The 19570-nt window shown below is 51.9% G+C and overlaps 2 protein-coding genes across 7 annotated transcripts in view; one reads left to right on the forward strand and one right to left on the reverse strand.

Moving 5' to 3' along the window:
* Positions 1–19570, reverse strand: part of SNRNP25 (small nuclear ribonucleoprotein U11/U12 subunit 25) — an 89883-nt gene that overhangs the window by 44970 nt on the left and 25343 nt on the right. The gene's annotated exons all lie outside the window — the stretch shown is intronic.
* The window catches only part of RHBDF1 (rhomboid 5 homolog 1), a 37122-nt gene continuing 22041 nt past the window's right edge, over positions 4490–19570 (forward strand). For 5 of the 6 annotated variants that reach the window (XM_068420297.1, XM_068420291.1, XM_068420294.1 and 2 more), the window contains exon 1: positions 4490–4573. The gene's annotated coding sequence lies outside the window, so the exon portion shown is untranslated. Of the gene's footprint in view, positions 4574–10587; positions 10603–19570 lie in introns of those variants that run through there. The other variant, XM_068420292.1, reaches the window with a different exon arrangement.

Consider the following 19570-nt stretch of genomic DNA (forward strand, 5'->3'; position numbering starts at 1 on the left):
ATGTTTTTTATGTATATATTAAAAGCTCCTTTTTTTCTGGAGTAAACTGGGGAGAAGGAAGCTATTTTGCTAAGTGACATTTCCTAAGTATTTTGGAAATAACAGCCTTCTTCACACATGCTTTCCCCCCGCCTTTTTTTTTGTCAATTCCCCCAATGGGTTGACCAAAATGAAAATTGCCATTTTGATCCGAATGGATTTTCTGGGTGAAGTACAGTTGAAAAGAAATATTTCTGTAAGGGCTGGCCATGAAATCCTAGTTTTATGTTATTTCCACTCCTCCACCTCCTCCTGGCACCACTAACACACACATTCCCTGCGGCTAGAGCTCGGAATGATCAATTGCAATTAATCTGGGCAGAAAATGAAGGGGTTGAGTTTGATGTGATTTCCTCGTGCTCTGCTGGGCAGCAGCTCCTGTGGCTGTGAGCAGTCGGGGGTACCACCACCTTCCCAGATCCTCAGCATTTTGGCTCCTCTCACACCTCGTCTCCTGGTTTCGGTCCCCAGCCCCGCATGGACTCGCTGAACACGCCTGTGAAGTGAATTATCCCTCCTGGTTTGGGCTGAATAAGCTACAGACTAGGACGGTGGGGCTTGGTTTTATTTTTGAGCCTCTTCCTGGGCTTTAAACACGGTCCTTCCTTAACACCCCGTCCCTGCTCTGCGTGCAGCCCTGCAGGCCTGCGGCCAGCTCAGCCTGCAGCACATGCAGCACCTCGCCAGGGGCACGAAATTGCCAGGCTCAGGTCACCTCTGTGTCCCTCCTTGCCACTGTGTGATCCCACATAGTAATACCTGCAACGTCTGCTTGTGCCTGAGGGTGACAGAGGCTTCAAAAGACGTTTTGCCCAGTGTTAGGTTTTTGAACTTAATGTAAATTGAGTGTATTATAAGAAATTCAAGTTGCAACATAGCTGCTTGTTAGTAGAGTCTTTTTTTTTTGAAAACAAAAGGTATTTCATTTGCACTCCAAAAAGTGTCAATATTTTTTTTTGCAGGTCAGCAGCACCATTCTCAGCTTGGCATCCGATCTGGAGAGGAGGCATCTGTACTCCAAGCATTTTGCACCAACACTCGAGATCGATGGGCCTTTAGCACCCATGACGCAGAAGGAAGGGCACTGCTGGGGCTGGGTGCTCAGAGCAGCCAGCGCTGCTCTTCCTGGCATGAGGCTGGGGCAGAAAGCAGCAATGCCAGCTGCACACGCAGGAGCTGCAGGGTAGCAAGGAAGAAGAGGAGACAATTTCTGTAGCAGCTCTGGTGAACAGATCCCACAGTACCAACCTCACTTCTCCTGTCCACAGGATCCCCCCTGCACACGGGGCTGGGGAAGAAAACCTGATCGACTGCTGGTACCTGGGAACCTGGTTTGTTCCCCAACGAGGGGACGAAGGTGATCTCCAATCCGCCCTGGAAATGCATTCCCCAAGGGGAATCCCTGTCCTCTTGCTCCTGGCAGTTCCCTCTCTGGCTCCTGGCCAGGCCACCTGCATTTGAAACTCCCTGGGACTTCGCTTGGGTTTCTGTGTTATTAATTCTCCCCAGAAGAAATCCCAGGCCTTTCTGGACCTCTTCCCTGTTTGCTAGGACAGCTGCCAGGGCTGTGCCGCTGCTTCACGTCAGCACAGGAGGCACTGCAAAGCCCGTGTGTTTCCAGAAGGCAAGGGGAGCTCTGCTTTCGCGGCGAAGACTGCAATCTGATGCTGTCTGCTGTGCTTGCCGGATACTGGGAAGCTTTCTTGGCCTAAACTCTAAACAAAGCAGGTCAAAATCAAATCATCTGTCTAGGTAACCAGCAATCCAGATAAAAATAGACCTCTGTGCTCTGGTGTGTCCCAGCTGTCCTCACATAACTGTTAGGCAACGTATACAGGCTGTAAGAAGGTAAAGGAAACAGGGCTGCGCTGGCTCGGAGCGCTGCATGGCTCCCCGGTGCCACGTGTCCAGCGGTGCCCATAAGCACATGCCAGTACCACCATTTGCCTCCTCGGATGTATAATCAATACACAATGCAGCCTGACTTAATGCTTGATGACACGGGATCAGTGCTTCAAGGAGCATTGCATACAAACGTGCATGCAGGAGGGAGAACCGTGGGGTGCTGAGGAAGACGAGGTATTGAACAAATGCGTGAAGTACCCATGGGCCATTCTGCACCACCCCTGGCCGGTGCAAACCCACCAGTGACTGGCTGTAAGTGGGCAGGCGTGTGGCTCACCCGGCTTTGAAGGAGCAGTTTAAGCGAGCTGCAGCAGTAAAAGCGCTGCACTTCACATGCTGATGGATATCTATTTCATTGGGCCTTAACCATGTCTTGTGGCAAGATCACAGTTTCTCATGGGTTTCAAGCAGAAGGGAGGAAATTCCAGTTCCCAGCAGAGAAGAATGAAGCAAATTCATGTAATCACATGTTCACGTTAAACATAACAAGCACCAGAAGAGAGCTCTCCTTCAGCTGGTCCTCAGAGGCCACTTTTCAAACAGAAGTACTCCCTGCAAGCATTCATGAGGGAGAAAACAAACAAAGCTGTTGGGCTGGATGCCCTGCTCCGGACCAGGACTGGTGGGTGCTCAACACCAAAGTGCTGCCGTGCACCAGCTCGTTGGTCGAGAGAGCAGCAGTCAGAAGCTGGCCGTAAGTCACCCTATTCCATGTATTTTAGGCTGACAGGACTCAGTGAACTGAAGGAGAAACACCCTGGGTGGTGATGGGAGCAAGGAGGATGTGTTGTTGACCAAGAGGGTAGATTTTATCTGACTAAGTGCAGATGCCTGCAGCTGGGTAAAAGAATCTCACCCCACAGACCCGGGAGGGGAGGACTGGGCAGGGAAGTGATGGGGGAACGGGAGCTTGTGGGATGGGGATAGCAGTGCTGTCTGCAAGAGTGTTACACTGGAGCGAGAAATCATGTTTCAGTGACAGAGCTTTGTTTTTCTTGCAAGATGCACGTACTGTTGGCAGGAGGCTAAGAAAGAGCAGGGGTGGGTCAGAGTCACACTCCGGCTCCAGAGCATTCCTCCTGGGAGATGCTGAAGGGCCCTGCGAGTTCATCTCTGCTCTGTTACGTTACTGGATGCTTCTTTTTCTTGTTTATGTGGTAGAAACATCTGAAAATAATTTGTGCCTGTTAAGCTTTGTGGATGGTCAGGGTTCTGCCTGCACTTTGGTTTCCACCTCGGCCAGGACTAGCTGAGGCTGATCTGTGTTTGCTCATTAGCTAATGGGATGCAATGTAGTTAGCAGGGCTCTCTGGGGGGCTGCCTTCGAAGCGTGGATGCCGTTGCCGTGCGTGGGCACGCGCAGGGGTGGGTGCGGTACCGATGAGCTCACCCTTCGCAGGCCCCTGCAACAGCAGCTCTCCTGCTCATCTCAATTGCTCTCACGCGCAGGTTGGCAGGGAAGATGCAGTGAGATGGCAAGGAATATGTGCCCCCCCAGGTATTACTAAAATTAAAAGCATCTGCAGCTGTGGGTTGGGGACCCACTGAAGAGGGATGTGCATGCCGCAGGCCTTGCTGGAGCTCTAGCAAACCTCTGCGTGAGCAATGCGTGCTGACCGATGCTCCAGTGAGGACGGGTGGAGAAATCTTCGGCAACAATCCCAGGACAAAGGCGAGGACTACTGAGCAATCGAGGTGGGAGGATGCCAGCCGGAAAGGGAAAATGTTTAAGCTGGGAGGAAAGAAACAGTTTAGGGAAGGGATGATACGCTAACCACATGGCTGGAGGAGGAGGTGTGAAGAACTTGATGGGAAACACAGGACTAAGGTGGGGGGAATGAGGCAGGGAGCAGGAAAAGGACAGTGAAACAGCATGAGTGAGGTGACTGGGAGCAGCCAGGCTGTTCTGTGCAAGGGCAGTGCATGCGGCCCGTGAGACTCTGCGGTGGGGGCTCCCCACGGGTGGCAGCGGGGCCGGGGCAGGCTTGGCAGCTCAGCCCTGCTGCCCCCTCCGCTGAGCGTGCCTGCCAGCAGCGCCGAGGGGAGCTCCCGGCCCCGGGGGTCCCCACACGGGGATCGCCCCAGCTCCCCCCGGCCACAGCTGCTGCGGGAGCCGGGCGCTGCGGGGAAGCAGAGCTTCCAGCAGCCGCGGGGGCTCCCCGGGGCTAACGGGACCTGGAGCTACACAGCCACTGGGGTCGGCGGCCGCACGGCTGAAGGGCAATGCCCACCCCCGAGGCGGACCCCGAAACCGCGGCGGGGAGGCGGAAGCTCCAGGCCGGGGCCACGGGGGCCGCGCTGCGGGGGCCGCGGGCGGGTCGGTCGGTGGCTTCCGCCCGGCGCGGCGCATTCCTGCACCGTGAGTCAGGGCGCCGGGATGCGTCGTCCCGCGGCCCCGGGCGCTGGCAGCTCCCCGGCGGCACTCACGCCGCCGAGCCCGGCTCCGTTCCCGTCTCCTATTTGCATGCCGCGGCTGTGAATGGCGTGCCCGGCCGGCCGGCCCCTGGCACGGGGGAGGAGTCTCCGCGCCCTACGCCGGCCGAGCTCGGCGGCTCCGGTCCCTTAAGCCGCACTGGGGGGCGGCCAGACCCGAGCGGCGCTTCGCCGCTGCGCTTCACCCGCCTTCACGGTGAGTGCGAACCGCGGGGCTGGGGGTAGGGGGGGTGGGACACAAACAGTGTTGGGGGGGTTCGGGGGCTGCCCCGGGGCACGGCGCACACGTGAGTTGCGGGCTCCGTCCCGTCCCGTCCCCGCGGCCCGGCCGCCTCCGCCGCGGCTCGGCAGCCCCCTGCTGGCGGCCCGGCCGTGAGGGGCAGCCCCGCGGGCCGCCCAGGGCCGTTCCGTGCCCGGCTGAGGCGGCGCGGGCCCGCGCCGGGCAGGCCCTCCCTCACCGGGCGGAGAGCGGCCCTCAGCGCCCGCGGGACGAGGCCGGCGCCCGGAGGTGGAAGCAGGTGCCGGGCCCGACCCCTGCCAGAGGGGAGAAGCCCTCAGAAAATGGCCCCGCACCGGGCACTGTCGCCCGCCCCGTGAGGCGAGGTGCGGCCTCGGTGCCTCAGGTAGGAGCCCGGCTCTGTCAGTGACAGGCAGAGGCAGCAGCATGGGAGAGCCGGGGTGCAGCTTGTTCGTGGTTCTTTGGCCATTCAGAGCTTGGTGACCCCGGTGCTTTCGGCCATAGGTGAAGGTGTGAGTTCGTGGCTCGTTTCAGCTGATCCAAGTCCGCGCTGGAGCTGAAAGGCCCCTCCGCCCCCATCGCTTGCCACGCGTTCGCACGCACCCCTCCCCTGATGCTGGCACCGGTCTGTTGGCAGCCACCTTGTGAGCTGATCTGGTGGAAAACGTATCGCTTTTTACATGTAAAGGTTAGTTTTCCTCTGGATTGAGTCCCTGATGCCTTTTCACACTGTGCGCTGCTGTCATGAAGTGGGGGATCCCAGCAGCCCAACATGAGCCTGGGTAGAGCTTTTGCAGGATTGCACCCTCAGTGCTGAGTCCTTTGAGGCCCCTCAGAAAGCAGCCTGTCCGTCCCTCCATCATAGCACACGCACGAAGCTCGCCCTGCTCTGCCAAAGTGCCCCTTGTGCCTATTTTGACTTGTGCTTTTCTCTCATGTAGCTCAGGAGAGGTGAGCGGCAGCACAAATGAGTTTTGCCCGGTGCTTGTCCTTGTGCAAGACTTGGTTCTGGCTGCGGGTTCTCCTGCAGGTTGGCTTCGCGGCGGGGTGCGCAGTGTTGGTCAGGGATGTCTCCAGGCCGGGTCTTGGAGCGAGCAGGAAGTTGTTTCCTTTCTTCCTGTTTTTGTCCCCACGGCTGCTGATTTCCTCTGGGAAGAAAGCTGTGCGTTCTGCAGTAAAGGAAAAAATAGTCACACGTAACGGGAAGGGACGAGGCAGCAAAGCCGAAGGCGCTTCTGAATGAAGCATGGCATGAGGAAGGAGCACGAGGTGTTAACTGCAGTAACGCTGATAGAGCAGCAAAGACAGGTGAAAAAGGCCCTTGTGCCGTGACCACAGGGGTAAAAAGGGCCCACTTGGGACAAGCTGGGGTTGGGTCTCCACTCCAGTGCGTGGATATATGTTCTGTCCAGCTCTTCTATCTCAGTGGTGCAGGGTTTGCAAGAGGAGGTGGTAACTAGTGTTAGATCAGTTGATACAGTTGGAAGAAACAGGTGAACTTGCAGATACTTCTTCAAGTTTTGATTGTTAAAAGGACTTTACGAAAGGCCTTGTGTGCCTGAAAGCTTGTCTGCCTTGTTTTTTTAACCTTCTGTTGCTCTAATAACAGCTATCATCCCTCCCTCCTGCTGCATCCCTCTTGTCCTTAGATCCTCGTGGCTACCGCTGGGCAGCCCAGGTCTCCGCTGTCCATGTGCGGGCTTGAGGGGAGCCCGTCCCATTCCTGAGCTGGGGCCCTGCCAGCCTCCCAAGAGGATTTGGAACAGGGGAACGAGCTTCGTTCCAGTCTCTGTGCTCATCGGTCCTGAGCCCCCCTGGATGGCAGCGGCTCTCACGTGTGGTCGTGTCAGCGGTGTGCCTGCTCCTGTGCGTTCCCATGAAAGGAGGTTAACGCTGCGCAGCGTACAAGCAACTCCCACAAAACTAGTTCTGCTCTGGGACTTCCCATGACAGGCCTTTTTTTTTTTTTTTAAGCAATACACTTGCAAGAGATCTGCCTACAAACTGGCTTTTCAGGTTCTGGGGAAAGCCATGGGCTGGCCTCTGTCTCAGGAATGTCTTGCTCTGTGCTGGGGAGGCTTCAGCCAGGGTGACGAGCTTTGGATGCAGAGAGCGCTGCTCACCTGCAGAGCAAGAGCAGGCACCTCTCCTCCAGCAAGCTCGTCCTTCCTGTGGCTTGGTGCTGAGAGCGCGTGGCCCTGACGTGTTGCCTCAGTCAGGAGTTATGTCCCTCGGAGAGGGCCAGCGCCTCGTCACTGGACTTGGCAGATAGCTCGTTTCGCTTTCGTGGCAGGGACTGCGACGAGGCTGCAGCGGAGCGAGGTCGCGAGGCAGGAATAGGAGTTCCTTTTGGGGTCATCAGTCCTGTTCCTCTGGAATCCAGCCCCGGAGAGTAGCCAGCAAGTCCCAGCATGTTCCCATGAAAGAGGCAGGGTCTGCTGAGTGTGGCATGATAGGACAGTTTATTCTGGGCACAGAGCCCACATGCTCAGATATAATTAGTAAAGATTTGATTCCATTCAGTGTGTCAGATCTCTCTGCAGTGCAAAGACAGCCTGGATAGCGCTGAAGGCCTGAGATGGGCAACGTGACCAGGAGCCTTGGGTTGTTTTCCTCTTCCATTCAGTGCATCCAGCGAAAAGGTTGGCAGAGCACCCTGTGTGCTGCTGGGGATGCTGCCTGCTGCGTGGGATTGGCTGTGAGCTGAAGATCCTGACATTGCTCTGTCTGTACCTCTAGAGCTTTTATCTGGCAGCACAGTCTCTGATAAGATCCTTCCCTTGTGGTTGCTGCCTTTCTTCCTGAGTTATCTCTGGAGGCTTTGGCATTCTGTGGAGACCATGTGCCCTTCTCAGAGGTTCCAGCATTAATTGTGACCCAGCATGACACTTCTATCTAATTGCTGTTCCTGCAGCCACCTGCCTGTCGCCAGTGTATGACCCATTTCAATAGAAATACTTAAAACTCAAAGATAGGTTCCTTCCTTCACATTTTCCCTGAGCTCAGATGTGGATTAGTTTCCTTTCTTTCCACTTGAAGAGGTGCTGGGCCCCAAGTCTAACTTTGTCATCATCTGATTGGAAGGAAACACACAAGAAATGGGCAGATCTGGGCACTGTTACTGTGAGGTTCTCTCCCTGCTGCTGGGTATGTATCTGTTGTAGTTACAAGTAACCGGCAGGACAGATGTGTTGCCTGCCTGCTCAGAGCCCTGCGTTGTATCCTCTCTGCTGAGAGTGTGACAGCATCTCAACTTGCGCTGTGGGAGCTGCAACCTGAATTTAACAGGGACTTGCGTCTGGTTTGTGGGTAAAATGTCCCAGTGCTGCTGGAAAGTAGAGTGAAGATGGTCTGTTTCCTCACAGGAGGAGAAGCCCCAGTGTCCAGTGTCATGCAGGTAGTTGTCTCCCCAGTGACGGGGGGTTTTTTAGCTTTGTGGTTGGTTTTTTTTTTTTGGTCTTTTTGTTTGTTTATTTTTTGCCTTGTTCAGAACGAGCAGTCGAACCAGTTGAACTGAATGGACATCAGGAGCTGTTGCTTATTCCGCTAGTGTCCAGTGACTCCCTTCTGAGGTCAGCACCCAGCATGCAAGCAACAGAAAAATATTTAGGAAGGGACAATCCCAGCCCTGCAGCTATTAGTCCCAAGAGACTAGGGAGGCAACAGGCAAGATTTAACCTTGGAAGGAAATGGATCTATTAGACAGCATTTCCCATGGTTGTGCTGGCAGCCCCGTTTCTGTGTCCTTGAAGAACCCCAGACTGATTTGGTGTGTGGTGTGTGCTCTTGCCATCCAGGCCTGCTTACACGGAGTCGTAGAGACCCTCACTCCAGCATAGTGTGGGGAGGGCAAGGCTTGTCTGCCAAACAGACTGTTTTCACCCACAGGCTTGACTGTGCCATTGGGAAGGTCTAGGGGCAGCCCTGAGAGAGTGGGGTTTCCACAGGGAGTGGTGGAAATTGTGTCGGCGCCGAGATTGCCTGTTGTCGTGTCCTTGTTAGCTGAACTTCAGAGGTTGCTGATTGCTTGCTCCTCTTTTTTGGTCCTGCTCATTTAGCTGCTGTACAGGACTGGTTGAAGCCCACTTAAGATCACATCTGTCATACTTGTTTCAGTCCATGCTGCTGCAGGAATGAGGAAGTGTTTTTTTTTTTTTAATGTGTGTTGGGACAACGCCACAACGAGTAAATTAGTAGCTGAGTTTTTGAAGATATCATCCAAACTATGGTCAAATCCTTTTGAATAACAAACAGTGGCTCTTTGCTACTTGATGAAGGCAGAGAGCTTATTCCTCACTTTAACCTTAACTGTTAAAATCTCCTAAAGCTGTAGAGTGCAAGTTTCATTGGTTGTGTGCCCTGTTTCCTGCAGACAGCAAACATCAGATTGACATAAGACTTGTTCTTGCTGAAGTTTCTTTTGGGTGCACTCTTTGACTATGTAGATACATCATTTGTTTCAAATATAATTAAAGCTACTTTTTGCATACCATAGAAATGTTAGAATTATCGCGATACAGACCTGAGCAGCAGGTATGTTCTCAAATTCTGGGGCCTTTAGCAACAAACAGACCTTCCCTTAGTAATCACAGCATCTCTAAAACACAGTGATTGTTAAAGGAAATGTAATTTCTTCTTGGTGAGCTAAGAAGTATCGTTGCAAAATACTTCCCTGGCACAGTAGAGCCTTCCCAGGGGGAGAAGAGATATCAAGACATGCCTGGTCTTGCCTTTTCTGGAAAGCCTACCTTTGCCTCCTCCTCCCCTTCCTGTTTCCACTTGGCTGAGAGACAGCCCCTTGCTCTGCTGGTCAGCAGCAATCCCTGTTTTGAAGGGTTTTTTTCTTTAAAAAGGAACAGTCTGGATGAGGTCACCCTGAAGCTGCACAGGATGCTGCTTTTACTGGTCTACAGGTCCGGCACTTACTTGGCTTTGGCTCAGTGAAAGTTAGAACAGCTTGAATTTTAAAATCTTGAGGGCTCAGGCGGCTGGGTTGGTGAATACAGCTTCCGTATTTCAGGAGTTATTGCCCTACAGCAATCAGCACATGGGAGGTACGTTTTTCTGTCACTTGAATTCGAAGCTTGGTGCTTTGAAGTGAACCGTAGAAGACAGCAGGCTGTGAGTTGTTTCACCAGAAAGTGTGAGTGTACCTTCCACTTCTCTGGCTGCTCTGGGACTGTAATGTCAGGGAGAACAGTGGGAGAGAACGTGCCGTTCACTCAGATTGAAGGAGTATGGTTCACTTAGATTTTTAGGGTTTTTTGCTAAAACAAAGTTAGAATTGTGATTATTTCTCTTTGCTTTATGCATGAGTCGGTGCATTGGGCACACACGAACGTACACGTGTACACACACCTGCAGAGCAAGACAAGCTCTTCCTGCAGCTGCTTTCCAGGTAGACAAAGCAGGAGATGGTGTGTGGCCGGCTGCCGAGCACTAGCAAGAGTAGAAATTAGAGCATCAGGCTGGCAGGCTAGCTCTCCTGTGTCCCTACTGCTTAGGAAGAGCAGCTCCAGCCGAACCAGCTCTGCTCCGAGTCCTTGGCTTTGTAACTGTTCTTTTGAAGGATCTCCACTGGGCCTCATTGCCCTGGGCATTGCTGGTGGATGCAGGCTTGTTCTCTCGCTTGTATCGAGATGAACAGAACTGTGGCTGTGTTGGAGAAAACAGGTATGTGATGGTGAGAATGCTCTGAATTTCAAAAGAACACGCAAAGAAAGCTGGCCTGAATGGCTCAGATGCTGCGGCTTCCATCCTTCCTGAATGTAAAGTCTGTCTTCTGGTGGCTCCAGTGTTTGTTATTGTTATTTCCTCTAAGATTTTTTTTTTTTAGATTGCTATTCAGGGTGGTTTTATGTAACTTTCCATAGGAAATGTTGTCATTTGCGGCAGTTTTGATCTCATTTGCCAGTGAGGCGTTTTTATTTAGCACAACAAACAGTGATTCTTAGCTGCTTTTAGTACTGAGAGTCTTCGCCGTAGAGGTTGGTTGGCTTTTGGTCTAACATAATTCTTGGTTTGGGGTATTGTGATCATTTTAGGGGAGGTTGCTGGTTTTGGCAGTTGCTTTTCCATCAATTGTTTATTGATGTTGTATTTTCTAAATGAACAAAGTTGCAATCACTGAGAGGCATTACCGAGAAAATTGCTCTTGAGGTGGGTACACAGGCAGCAGCTATTCCAAAAGCAACCAGAGCCAGTGTTTATTGCTGTCTTGAGCGTCATACCAGTGCTGCGTTCCCAGCTTTGCTTGTGTCCTGAACCCTTACGGTACTTGTGATGAATCTGAGAGCTGGTAGAAAAAACTTACAAATGCAAAAATTCAATGAAAAATGATACCTTTGCTAAAAGACAGTGGTAGGATTTTGTTGGTTTTGTCTTTTGTTTTCTGATGTGGGGTCATGGCTGTGCTGACAAAAGCATTTTTGCGAATCTTACCTTGCTGTATAATTGAGGCAATGACTATGTCCATGGTACTTGTGGATCAGCCAGTACTTACAGTGCATCTATTTTACTAGTAATGAAAATAAATCTGGAACAGGGTCTTCTGGAGCCCCATTGAATTGTTGCAATGAGTTAACTGTGTACTAAAATAGTTTCTGTGATCACTCTTTCCTGCTTCTTTGTTCACGGGGAGCTCTAGTGACGCTGAAGAGTGTGTAAACCCGGGCAGAGTACTGAGACGACTGTGCTTTGAGGCTGCTGGGGACCCAGAGTGAAGGGCTCTGCCAGCTCAGCGCAGGCACTGCTGACCCAACGGGCAGCTGTGGTCATCTTTGAATAGGGTGCAAGAACAAGGCTTGCGTAGATGATCCTTCCTCTGGGTACGCTTCCAGTGCTGGCAGACCGTTGTTTGTAATTGAAATTGTTAATGTTTGAGTTGTTAATGTGATTATACTTGTTATCCATTCTGGCTACATTCACTGTGGCACTGGACCAGCAGTAGCATCCTGGCTTCCTGCATAGGCATGCTGAGATGCATCACCCATCTGGTAGCTGGTAATGGATCTGGGTGGAAACCAGCTCCTTTTGAGGACCAGGCAGTGCTGACTCTACCGGCTTCCCTAAGGAATGGGAGTGCTGCTCGGTGCTGGCTTCTCGCCCCTGGTGCTTGACGTACTGTCACTGGAGCTATTAGCAGCTTTCATCATCAGCCCATGCCCAGATGTAGCGTGTAAGTGGCGTGCTATGACCAGAGTATTAGGATGTGGCCGCTGGAAATGTGGCTCTTGCCTGGGGTGCCGGGCTGGTGTTCTTGGTGCAAAGCTGCAGGCTGTCTTCATGGAGAAACACAAATGGGATGAAGATGCCAAAGTACTCCAGAAGGTTTCCCACTGCTGCCCCCTCTTTGTTGGTTATGTTTTATGCTCAGACTGTTCCCCTTGCTGGTATCTAGGTAGGCTGGAGACGGCTCTGTATTGGATTTGCTCTAGCAGGTGGAGCTGGATGCTGATTGCTCATCGCCTGGGCCCTGCATGGGCTCTGAGGTGCATGGATGCTGGCTAGTGCTGTGAACCTGCTTCTGTCATCTGGGTCACACGTGCTTGAGAGGTGGAAAAGGCAGCCCTCTGCCCAGTCTGCTCTGCTTGGCTCCCTTCCACCTCATTGCTTTGTGGGTGCCACAGGCCGTAGGTGAGCAGAGGCAACTCACCCCTTGGGAGCCTTTCTATGGAAGCTGCCTGTGCCTGAGGCTTGGCCATCAGCTCTAGAGAAGTCTGCGCATGGTTTGGGTGTTTGCCCATCCAACGACCCTGGCAAAAATTCACTCTGCCTCTGGTGATACAGTAGTATTTTATTCCTCCCGTACTCAACACCTGCATTGAGTGCACTTCTCAGAAGACTATTTAGGCCTCAAGAGATGCAGAATGCACCACCTCCCCTGTGATAATTGCTAGATTCCCACAGTGCTACAAGTGTGAGTTTTTGGCCGTGTTTTCATGATTGCTTTAAACTATGCTGCCTTGAGAAGCAGTCCAGTCGTCTGGCTCCAGCTGCTCTTGTTGTTCCTGCTTCTTCCCCTTTCCTTCTGCTGGCACAAGCGTTTGTGGAGCCATGTGGTGACTTGGACCAGGGAAGAGCTTGGGCTGGAACAAACCGTTTTCTTTGCTGAGCTAATGCGGGTCGGTTCCCAGTGCGGATCACCCGACAGCTGCGGGGATGCTTGTGCCAGGACGAGGAGGGGGGCAGCACAGAGGGCTGGGGGCACTGCTGCTTCTGGTGACCTGCATCTCTTTCAAGTGGCCGCGACATCTTTATAGCTTGAATTTTGAGCATTGGCTTGTGTTCTTGTTACTGTTCTGTCTTTTGTCTGCTGCAACAAAAGGACCTTGAAGATCGGAGTCTGTTGCCTGTGTGAGTATTTGCAGGTTGCAGTTGGGGGTTATGTTTTAACCTGTATTTGGAGACGTTCAGCTACAGATTTGTGGACTAACAGGAATCTGAAGAGTTTTTTGAGCTTCCTGTTTTTCCTCTCTCTTCTATATGAGGGCACCAGACCTGGACACCCTTCAGGTCCCATGTGAACCTGCTTTGAAAGCTTGCAATGCTGGCGTTCCAACAGGAGCTTGTTTGTAGTTGATTTCTATCATGATCTACATCTTTTTCTGAAAATCAAGAAAATCAATTGCTGAAAGGGACCCGGATCTGCTTTCCTGATCATGGTATTGGCTCACGTACATTCAGACTTCACTGGCAGATGTTTTTATTACCTATATTTAAAACCCTCTGGCTCTGTATATAGCTGAGCCTTCTCCAGGCTCAGTGGGTCCCAGTTGAAGCTTTGCACTCTCAGTGTGCCTCTTGCACGGCAGTATCATTCTACAGGGCTTTGCATGAAATCCAGACCCTTGGGTTTTTTCTAATGTAGCTTCCCTTTTCCTGTCTAGGGGTCTGCCTGGCCTCTTCCAAGCCAGGAAGTTTCCACTGGTATTTCTCAGCTAATTAAATTAAGTGGTTCACGGTGAGATCCCTCGGTGCTGCCCAGATTGCCTGGGTAGCCACAGAAGTTAAAGACCTTCCCCATAGCGTTCACCCCGCTGCAGTGGGTTCCTGCTGGCACAGCTCGGTGCTGGCATGCTGCTTTTCTGTGAGCTACTTGGATGCTGGTTTTATGGCCACCTGCTCAAGTGTGTAGCTCCTGCTCTAGCTCTTTCTAGAGCACTGGTTGAAAAGAAAACTCTCAGGAGGAAGATTGTGTGCTTTTAATTCACTCTCTACAAGGCAAAGGCCTCTGTTCCATTGGAGCCCACGCAAAGGCTTTTGCTACCCCGGATCCATTTCTTCCATGTTCTACTTTGACATAAGGTTTAAAAGACAGTTTGGGTAGGGACAGACCTTTCCAGTGTGCCACACTGTCCTGCAGGAAAGCTGTGTCTTGTACTAAGAGGTTGGCTGTTCCCCAGTGCTCTTGCCGGGTCCCTCTCCAGAGGAGCATGCAGGGCTCAGCCTGCGGCGTGCCTGCTGGCAGGGGCACGGGCACTTCCCCAAGCGTGGATCTGCCAGGCTGGGGATGGAGGAGGGCTCTGTCACACAGCAGGGGACAAGGGCTTGGGCTGTAGTTCCGTGCTAAGCCGCTATCGTGCTGAGCTGTCACTGAATCAGCTGGTCCTACCTTTCCTCTCTCAGGTTGCACAGAGCTTATCTGAAATTGTCTGAACCTCTTCAGGATGCCAGGTCAACAGGAAATAATTTACTAGGGTTAGTTTTGTGCTGGTAAAACACCTTGAAGTGGCACACTGGAGTAAGGCAAGACTGCTCTTCAGGCAGCAGCTGGCTGTCAGATGGGTTTGCTTGCAAGCTGCAGGCAGGGCCTTGGGGAACTGTGACCTGCATGATTTGGTGCAGGCTGTTGTAGGCAGCATCGGTCTCTATCAGCACTCAGGCAGAACTTGTGTGTGGCGTTTGTGTGTGGTGGAGGGCAGTGAGTGGTGTGTGAGAATGGTAATCCTGCCAGCTCCCCGCTGAGCAGGCCGAGAGGGCAGTGTGTCTGTCTAGCTCACTGCCAGGCTTGTGCTGGAGGTGCCTGGGTTGCTCAGACCCCAGCTTCTGCTCGGCAGCCTGTGGGTCTGCAAAGCCTTATGGCATCTCCTCTGAGCTCGGCAGCAAGGGTCGGGAAAGCAGGAGAGCGCCCTGCACAGGGCCGCTGCCAGGGCAGTGCTGATGGCCTTGTTTCATTTCCGAAGTAGTTTCTTACGGTAGGACATGGTGGTGGTTTCAGCTGAAGGCTGAGTGTGGCTGTGTCCTCAACAGCTTTCCCCAAGAGTGCAGGGTCACAGGCCTGTTCCACCTTCCCCGTCCCTGCCTGCCCTCAGCCCCTGCATCTGGTTTGTTTTAAAGGTCTGGCTCGCGCCTGGTATTTGAGATATTATTTGTAACTCGTTGGGTCTGATCCATGCTAGATGGTTGTATTGGCAGCCGTGAGGCTGAAACCCTACTGCTCCTCTTCTCCTTGGACTTCCTGCCTTTTACCTGCTGTGCCAGCAGAAATCCTCCTGGAGAGAGGCACAGCCAGCAGCCGGCTGTCTCCCCTGGCTCGCTCTGTCATTTGGGATCCCGGCTTCTTTGCTGTCTCTCCAGCTGGGTGCCTCAACCAGAAGAGCTGCAGGGGCAGAACCCCTTCAGGTACACAGGACTCGCCTGGGATGCTGCGAATACAGCTGTTGCAGTGATGGGGGTTTGAAAAATGGAGGAAAACAGCTGGAGGCTGAATATGGGCCGTGGTGATCGGATTGCAGCGGGATAGCCCCGGTGTCTGTTACCTCCTGGGGCTGTCTGTAAGAACATGCACATGCTGTGCTGGAGAGGAGCAGCCTTGTTGGAAAAAGCAGATGATGTGTGTTTGTGTTGAATGGTGTTGTGTTTTGTTTTGTTTTTCACTTGGAATGTTTTGGGGAATAGAAACAGCTTTATTTTAAATGGGAATGCTGGTAAAAATGGAAATTTTGGAAGAAAAAACATCACCATGGGAATAGCTTCAGCTGTCTATTTAAAGGGAAGGATGGTCTGTCTTTGAAATGACTGGGCAGATCTCTGAATGTATCCGAGGTGCCTGTCAGTTTCAGGAGCCTGCTCAGGCTTCTGTACAAGGCTTTTCCTTCCCCGTTTGGGTCGGTGGATTTCACTAAGCAGCTTTTCTTGATCATGTGCCAACTCTGGAATTTAATGCGCTTTCCCTTTTTCTTAGCCTGACCCTGCAGCACAGTGGATTTGGCTTTTGTTCTGGTACTGTGACCTTGCTTTGCCATGGAGCTTTTGAAGATGACTTTCCCAGAGTATCTGCAATATACAAGTTTTTTCTTTTGTTTGTTTGTTTTGATTGAAATGGACTTTGTTAATCATTTTGGTGCTGCTACCACAGTTGTACATGCAGCTGATCAGTTAGAAGAAGCTAGAATTGCAAATGCCATGTGTTCAGCCTCTGTGCTGGAGAAGAGTTTGTATTTCTGGATTCCTCGATTTTGTGATGCTGAGGGAACAGCTTCTGAGCTGACTGAGCAGTGCAGGTGGTGGCACCCGGACTGGGACTGTGCCAGCACTGGGAGGAGAAGTCCAGGCAGGTATTGGGCCCTTCCACCTCTTCCCAGTCTCTTCAGACAGTCCCCTTACCCATGTCTCCAATGGCTCTTACACGGTTTTGGTGATAGTGGAGACTTCTCTCTTGACGCCACTTGTTGGAATTGATATCCTGACAGTTTACAGAAGTTGAGTTTCAAGCCCCAATGACAGTTCACAAAAGCTTGAAAGCATAAACATTTCCACCTACCCAGGATGAAGATATTTAGCTGATGTCTAGGTTGGTGGAGCATTTGCTGGACTTTGGGAGATGCTGCAAACCACAGGCACAGGTGAGAGGTCTGGAACAGCTCCTGTCCAGGGACTGAGCAGCTGGATGTGGATCCCACTGTGTGTGTGGGAAGAGAGGATGGTAGGAAGGGCGTGAGGGAGATCTGTAGAGCCAGGATTGGCATGGAGAAGGTGGAGCCTTCTAGCCCAAGAACTAAGGGGCATCATGTGAACCCAGGAAATGGCAGGTTTAAAGGCAAACTGAAGAAGATGGCTTGTCACCCAGCTCTGGAGCTCTTTGTCATGTGCAAGTTATGAATACTAAAAGTTTGCTTGGATTCAAAAATGGGTTGGATAAATTCTGGAAGAAAAATCATTGGAGGGATATGGAGATGGGTACAGAGAACCATCAAATGCAAAGACATCTCTGGCACAAGAAGCCCCTGAGTTATTCATAGCACATGCCATGACAGTCCTGGGAGATAAGACTGTCGAGTGATCCTGTACTCTGTACCCATTGCCAGCATCCTCGGTTGGAAATGAGATACTGGCTTCAGAGGGACGCTTGGCCCGGCCTCGCATGGCTGCGCTGCGTATGTTCCTGTCTTGCTGCTGTCAGCGAGCTCTGGAACACGCGTGTCAGGACAGTACTGAGAAATTGGGATTACTTGAGGATATGTGACCCTTCAAATGAGATATGTGTCAGTGCAGTCAATTTTGAAGCAAAGCCTGTTGACCCAAACAAATACATGGACATCATATCCTGAAATGCTAACCCCTGAAAATGATCAAGGGGTCAGCGTGAAACTCGGGGTGTACTTTAGTGCAGTGCCGAGACAGAAACTAGTGACTGCAGAACTTTGAGGGCCAGGTATAATAAAGGGTGTTACCTGCCTTGCAAGGATGATGTTTAACCCTCCAGCCGTACATCTGTGTGCACAGCTATAATCTGTGTACATATGTCTGTGTGTACAGCTGGATCAACATTCAGTCTCACCATTAACCTCCTGGAGACCTGCCTCTGGTGCCCTGGGGCAGAGGCAGCAGGCTGGCCTGGGCTGGGGCCCTGTGTTCACACTGTGCAGGCAGTCAGGGCAAGCGCTGCAGGTTTCATCTCATGTGTTTGTAAGGTTTGTTCTTGGCCATTCCAAACGCAGACGTGTAGCTGGGAACGCTGAGCAGCTCGGTCTTCACTGCACTTTTTTCTTGGGAAATGGATGTTTTTAGTAAGTAAAAAGGGTCAAACTGCTAGAAGAATTTGCTCCTGAGTTAAGCACGCTGTTTGCAGTCGCACTGGAAGTTCGCCTGGGTTTTAAATACTGCGTGCTCTAACGCAGTTATTCTATGTGCATCTTGATGCTTTGCTATTTTTCCAAGAACAAGGGAGACAACGTATATTTAGATGGCAAATGCCCATCTTACTTATTGTGTAGTATCATTCTGAGGCAAGATACTGCTTTCTGTAATACTGGGCCTTATTTTTTAGTAGAGCGTTTGTGCATTGTCTGCTTTTGAAGATCTTGATTTCTGATTGCTGTGCCCACAAAAGAGGGTGGGACATGCAGGTTCAAACCCTTCAGGCAAAGGAAAATGTTGAAATAGGGTCCCAAGCCCTCTCAAGAAGGCTTTAAAGAACTCTTTAACTGCTGAAGTTTGGGAGGAAGCATCCATTGCCTGTCAGCTACGTGACTCTCGTCTTGACATCTTTTTCTTGCCTGAAGTACAAAGTTGAGTTGACTTTGGGGTACTCATAAGTCCCTGGGCTTGACCCCATGTGCGTGCATGCTCTGTCCTGTTCTTTGCACGTGGCTGGAGGTCCCCATGCTCTGGTAGGTGTGGGTGACAAGCTAGCGTGCTGGATATGTGGGCATCCCTGTCCGTGGCAGTTTAGGAAGGGGAACTGAAAACAGATTTAACCAGAAAGTCTTTCATGGAGCGCAGCGTTGTTGGGCAGTGCAGGGGTGATTCATTCACTGCCTTCCTGGCTTGGCCTCACCGCTCGATAAAGCTGCAAATCTTACACGTGTTTGTGTGCTTTACACCCAAAGCACCTGCTCCCAAAGGCAGCTCTGTAGGTGGGCAGGAAGGAAGTTGGGTGATGTCTGTGCATTGAAGAGATACTGGAAAACAAAGAGTTGTTAGTTCAGAGGCTCTTGAGTTGTGTTACGAGAGGCGTGTGTGAAATAGGTTGTTTGGTCACGCCAGAGTGGTGGCTCTGTCCCTCTTGGCTGGTCTCTGGTTAGAGCATCTCAGAAAGACCTCGTGTCTGTGACCTTCATGGGGTAAATGCTGGAGCTCTGCATTGCACCAAGGGAGTTTTTCAGGTGAGAAATCTGCTTTGCTTTCTGACCTCACCATGAAGACAGGTTTTGTATGTAAGACTGAAAGCTGTCTCATAGCGGATTTACCCTTACCCAGAGCAGGCAGGAGCTCCCCAATACTCTCGCTATTCTCATCAGATGCATTTAGTCACCCCTGCGGCTAGGGGTGGAGGGAAGCAAAGAATTGTGTCCCTCTAACGTATGGCACCACGTCTGTGCGCACAGGACCGTGGTGCATGTACGAAGGGTGTGTCTGTACAGGCTAGATCGTGAATTCCCAGACTTTTGGGGGCCTGTGGTATTTGCTGAAACCCAACCTTCATCCACCTACAGCTGAGTCCTCCCTTTCTCTCGTTCCGGCTCAGCTGAGTGCGGCGCTCCTGGCAGCCAGCCCAGCCTGTGTGACTGAGCTGGCAGCTGGTCTTCAGCTCCTTTTAGATGAGATTCTCTTCTCCTAACCCATCCAGGTCATCCCCCACTCCCTTTTGTTGACCCATTTCCCCCCCCTCGCCGTGTATCTTTTGCAATGGCAAGCTTCACTGTTTGTGCGGCTCCCTTTCCAGAGCAGCTGCAGTGAGAGTATGGGCTGCTGTGGGAATATGGTGGAAATGCCATGAAAGGCAGTGTGTGTGTCAGAGAACCAGTGCCTGATTTAGGTTGGGAGGGACCTTCACAGGGTGTCTGGCTCAGCCGCTGTGCAAGGCAGGGCTAGTTCAGGCTGCCCAGGGCCTCATTCAGTTGAGTGCTGAATGTCTCCAAGGATGGAGGTCCCGCTGCCTCTGGTTCTGTCCTAGGACTTGGCCACTCTCCAGGAGGAATCCTTGCATATTAAACTCATTGTGCCTTTAAA

This window comes from Nyctibius grandis, chromosome 30 (assembly GCF_013368605.1).
Source record: "Nyctibius grandis isolate bNycGra1 chromosome 30, bNycGra1.pri, whole genome shotgun sequence".
NCBI classification, from domain to species: domain Eukaryota; kingdom Metazoa; phylum Chordata; class Aves; order Nyctibiiformes; family Nyctibiidae; genus Nyctibius; species Nyctibius grandis.